General features: G+C 26.0%; 1 protein-coding gene across 3 annotated transcripts in view; it reads left to right on the top strand.

The window, feature by feature from the left end:
- Positions 1-4,644: 4,644 nt before the first annotated feature.
- Positions 4,645-5,869, top strand: part of LOC108685006 (transmembrane protease serine 11D-like) — a 6,345-nt gene continuing 5,120 nt past the window's right edge. For 2 of the 3 annotated variants that reach the window (XM_018189603.1, XM_018189602.1), the window contains exon 1: positions 4,645-5,098. The gene's annotated coding sequence lies outside the window, so the exon portion shown is untranslated. Of the gene's footprint in view, positions 5,099-5,386; positions 5,479-5,869 lie in introns of all 3 variants that reach the window. The other variant, XM_018189601.1, reaches the window with a different exon arrangement.

Raw genomic sequence — 5,869 nt, 5'->3', positions numbered from 1 at the left:
TATATATACAATTAAATTTTGAAATTATTAAAAATTAAACTTTATTTTTTATAATATTGAATATACTTCACTTTGATGAACATAACTTAAGATTTATTCACAAAGATACTTTTAACTTTATTAGATTAAAAGATATTTTATAAACAAAATGTTATGAGAACAACGCGAAAGAAATCAAATTTTTATTTAAATAAAAAAAGAATCTATTCGGAATTGTTATAGATTAAAATCCAATTGATTTTAGATATTTAGATTTTAGATACTGTCGTATATTCTTGGCTGCTTCGAGCAAAAAAAAAATAATACACACGCATGAAGCATACACAAAAAATACAGAGTAATACCGTCATTGATTATAGTTAGTATATCGGGGATATTTATCTGCACTTAAATCATTTCTATTCTTGTGCCTCTATAATCGCTACGATGTACATAGTAAATTATATAAATTTTGAAATAATAGAATACACGTAGATATGAGAATGTCTATAAACACATAGACATGAGAATGTCTATAAACACGAGAAATATCTAGTAATTATTTATCGTCTTCCGCATTACGTTCTTGGAATCAACACAAATAAGAAAACAAGAAAAAATTAATCAAATTATAAAACGTGTACTAACTGTTGCAAAATTTACATAAAAAGTGTTTATACATTTATATTAAAATTATTAATTTAAAGCAAATATGCTTGTTAATATTAATGTCATAAAAATTACATGTTTACGTTTATTTTCATTTTAAATACAAAGTATATTCCCTAGCAAATATTTCACACAGATACCTCTGACTACAGAAATTCTGTGTTTGCGTTTTACAATTATTATGTAAAATTATGTTCTGGAGAAATCTTTCAGAATAATGTCGTGATTTGACAAAAATATCATTAAAAATCATTAGAGGCTAGACATTTTTTAATAAGTTTTTTATGAAGTGAATAATTCTAGATTTCGCTATTGAAGAAGTTATTCGCTATGTAATCTACTCAGTTATTATTCGAAATATAGATAGATAAAAGCAGAGAATGTAATTTTTTTTAAATTAATTCCGATGAGCATTGAAAACTGATAAAAATATATCATTGTCATCTCAAAACGTTAAATTGAAATATTAAATATTAAAATATTAAAATTTAAATAAAACGGATTAATGAATTAATAATCTGTATTTTAAAAAACATACAACGCATAATATAAGTTATGAAAAAAATAAATATATAATAAATTGATTTTTTAAAATATTCTATCTCTTTGTGTGTTTGAAATTTAAATAAACAAAGTGGTTTTTCTAGATATTTGTATGAAAAAAAATGTTTTGTCTTAAAATTAAGCTCATTTTAAATGTTTTGTAATTCAACGTTTGATTTCAGATAGTAGAATTTAATTACAACTTTAAATGCACTCTCTTGATACATATTTGTATATTTTAACATATATTTTTTATACATAAATGCATTCTGATTCTTCAAATATTTTTTGTATTACGATGTACAAAATTATAAATAAAAATTCTATCTTGAAATCTGATATGAATAATAGATTATTTAAAAAATGAACTTTAAATGAAATATAAACTCTAAAATAAAATTTTCTATGTAATATGTTAAAAATACAAAATATTTGGCAAACATTTTATTTCTACATTAGAAGCTCGTTTCTTTAATCATTTATTTATCACGATATAATATAGTAATTCTTTACAACTTTATATTTTTAATTTTTTCAGAATGCGACAAAGTAACTTTATTGTGTTGTATTACATCTAAAGAATTTAAAACGGCAAATAATAGACGCAGAATTATAGAATAGCTAAGCAGCACTGCATTTAATTGCAAGTTTACAATTTTATATTACAATTTGTGGGATTGCAATATATTTACGTATATTTACAGAACGTCCAATTTTTTATGTTCTAAACAAACACAAATGTTAATTTTTAAATAAATTTAAAGAAATTATTTTTTTAGTAAAAGATTTTTGAATTGAGATTGTGATGATTCGCCACCAGAAGTCCAATGGGACTCGCTCAGATTCGCGTGAGCAGCACAGTCTTTCTTTTTAAATAGAATATCAATTTAAATTCATTCCAGGCGTTTAAGGCAGAGCCCACACTACATCGCCTTACTGATGAGTCTAGTAATGAAACGAAACGCCGCGGCCGATCAAAAGCTTCGAGTTAGGCCTTTTTTAGTGGACTCGAATATCATTTGCGTACAGACATTCACAAGATAAATGTAAACGTGTGCATAAATTGTAATAATTAAATTGATCCAGATAACTAAATTATATGTTACAAGAAAAAGATGCAAGATTCTTTCTTTTTAGAGAATACAATTTTACAATAAAAAATATCAAACAAGTTATTAATGAAATATAATTGTTATAAAATGTTTTTTTAATATTTAAAATATTTTTGTTACCTAGGATAATTTTAAAATAAATCGACACACACACACAAATTTTTCCGATTTTATATTCTGTAGACAGTTATATTTTTTTGAATAATTTTTCAAAGAAGCTTTCAGGAACGTTTAACTGACAGACGTCATATAGTGACGTGTGCTATAACATTGTAAAATGTGTGAATGGTGACGTTAAGGAACGTGAATAAGAATTAAACGTTTACAATTATAAAATAGTAAAGTATTAGATAGTAAAATTGAAATTTTATGTAACATTATTGGGGCAAAGGTTATAGAAAAGTTTGAAAATGTTGCGTTATTAAAATCAAAATTATTATATCGATTAACATACTTTTATTAATAATATTATATATATATCAAAAAAGCAATACTATGCACGTGTAAAAAGAGATGTCACATAGTATTTCTAAAGATGTAGCATTGTTAAATGTAATAAACACACACACATACACACACACACACATTATTGATTAATGTTTCTCATATTAATTTTTCTCTTGCAAGAATGCAAATTTAATATTTTTTCAGATACTTTTTTAATTAAAAATTTGATATAGTTCATACTAATGGATGGCTTACTATTTTTTTCTTTACTATACTATACTATTTTGTTGTACATTTATTATTAGGCTATTCGAAATATCTTATATCTTATCTCTCTCTCTCACATTTTTTATTTTTATATTTAAGGTAATCAAATAAACAGACGTAATTTGGAGCCAAATCAACATGACATACACAAATAAACGACGAACAAGATGTATTATTATTATTATATAATCTATTTAATAATCAAACTTTATGTAATTTCCTTTCGAGGAAACGAGAACAAAGAGCTTTTCGATCAATTCCTTTTTATGTTTATGGAACCATTAAAAAAAATATTGAGCAACATTTAAAAAATAAAAACTGCTCACCTATTCGAAGAAATAAACTAATGTGCTTTAAAATTGTTAAAATTGTCATTGTTATTTAAAACGTCGTGTACAATTAATATATAATATTAATAATGATAACAATAATAATATCAATAATAATAATATTAATAATGTTAATTAATAACATTATTATAATTTACATAATTTTTGCATAATTTCTTCAAATATTGAGTATATATATATATATGTTTTTTGTTGAAACGTGAAAAATAATTTAATTGCAAAATATAAACTTTTTTCCTTCATAATCAACTTGCATTGCCTTCCTATCCGTCCGGAAGTATAACCACGAGCTTTTATCTATTTCTACTTTTGCAACTGGAAATAGCGAAGAATTTAAAGGATTAACAATTTATTCTCGCTTTATTATTTTGATATTACAATATATTAAAGTGGAACTAATTATGTTTTGATGTCTCTTTAATAAAACATTCAAAACATTAAATTTTACATAGAATTTCATGAAACATTAGATTTTACATAGAACTTACATAGATTTTCTTGGAAAAGTAAAAAATAGTAATTTATTTTTAACAAATTCGTTAAACAAAAATCAATTTTAAATTAAGTCTTCTATTAAAAATTGATCCAATATGAATAAAGTATTCTGCATATCCTAATGAATGTGTACATGATGAGTTGAATTTTGATAATTTATTCTTTCCTGTCTTTATACTTTTATTGCATGATAAAAGATATTTCTGTAATGATGATTACACCTATTTTTTCGCTAATTCTTTTTTAATTTTTTCAAAGGTAATAAACGCGTACAAACGAAAAATTGAGAAAGTGAAATCTTTAACTTTGTCTGACGTCTCTGATATACCTAATTTAAAAGGAATATGAAAGATTTTAATCCTTTGATTGATCACAGACGTCAAAACTACATTGCGGATGCAGATATAAGAGAACAGCAAGATAATAAAAAATAAAAAGAAGCAGGAGAAAATGAAAAAAAATAAAGAAAAATTATCGCGTGATCTTTTTGAACGCGCGCTTGCATAATTGGAAGGATACTCGCGTCATTGAAAAAATACACTAATAAGTCTTCATTTACTTTGATCATAGTTACGCTGACGGCGAGGCAACACGTGGAGCTGTGACTCATCGGACATGCGTCCGAGGATTCCCCAGTCTTCCTTCTTGCGCGATATCGTCCAGGAAGAGAGGATGCTCCAGGCACACTACACTTGTCTCCTATTTTCCTCGTTCGTCAGCCTAAGACGTTCTGCCTCAGATAAGTTGAATGATACGATCTGACTCATGGTCACTTCGACTTGCGGTGCCCCACTACGCGATGCGTGATCAGAAACGCTTCTTCGGCGAGGAAAACTGTAAACGCGTATGTTTCGGTAAAGAACTGGTCAGTCTCACGAAGGTTCAGCAAGGCCGTGAGAGCGTAGCTCTAAGGATTTAGCACGTTGAACATCCAGTTATCGCAGTGTGTTGGATTCTGCTAAGGATTTTGAACCAATGAGAAATGCTTCGGAATGATTTGCCAGAAGTTCGCCTTGAAAGAGTGCCTCGAAAATAAATATTAAATAATAAATAAATAAATAAGAATATGTAAACTAGAAGATACTAAAAAAGTATAACTCAACGCGCTTAAAACATATTCTAAGTGTCAATAGAAAAAATGCAGTGATTTAATAAAAACGCAAAAAATAATTGATATTGACATTAAAGAAATATAATAAATCAGAGTAAAGTAAAGGTGTACACCCAGTTGTACACGTAAGTTTATTCTTTGTCAGAATTTGAAATCCGTTTAATGAAGTGATTATATGTAATTCGGTATTGTCGGTTTGACGACTGTTTAAAGTGCAAGCTAAATATAGCTAATATGCATACTTAAGATACTTTGATTCGCTTAGATGTTTACTTGCCTTCTGAAATCTTCCTTATAAGTATTTTCCTTATAATAAAAGTATAATTGCTTAGAAACGTAACTAAAATATAAATTAAACATATTTAACTAAAACAATCTTTTAAGTGTAATTAAATTATCTATTTATTATCCAGGGATACGTTTACTGTATATTTTTAACCAAGTCAAGAGTGTTGTCCAATAGAAATTATTGAAAAAGAATTATTGTTGCCGAATTATTGAAAAAGTGAGTTGCGTTTAAAATTTTTATTATCTCTTCGATTGGATACATATCGCATAATATTGTATATCTGCTATCGAATTTATATACTATATCTTCCTCATTAATATTTCAAATGTTTTGTTTACTATAATATGAAATTTAAGTATTCATTGTTTTATATCTCATATAATTTGCATAATAAATTTTCTTGCTTGAATAGGTTGGTGTTTTAAAAAATGTTTTTTTAAATATAAATGAAGGAAAGATAAGCTAATAAAAATCAACACGGATGTCAATGCACAATATAATGTCGATAACAATATTAGTCTATTACTCATATACTTAAACTATTATTCATTTGACATAGGCATGTAATTCCGGCTTTATTTATTTTGTTACTATTGTTTCGTATTTC

The sequence above is a fragment of the Atta colombica genome, unplaced genomic scaffold (assembly GCF_001594045.1).
Source record: "Atta colombica isolate Treedump-2 unplaced genomic scaffold, Acol1.0 scaffold142, whole genome shotgun sequence".
Lineage (NCBI taxonomy): Eukaryota > Metazoa > Arthropoda > Insecta > Hymenoptera > Formicidae > Atta > Atta colombica.
Note: the sequence above shows the minus strand (reverse complement) of the source record. Positions and strands in the feature narration are given on the sequence as shown.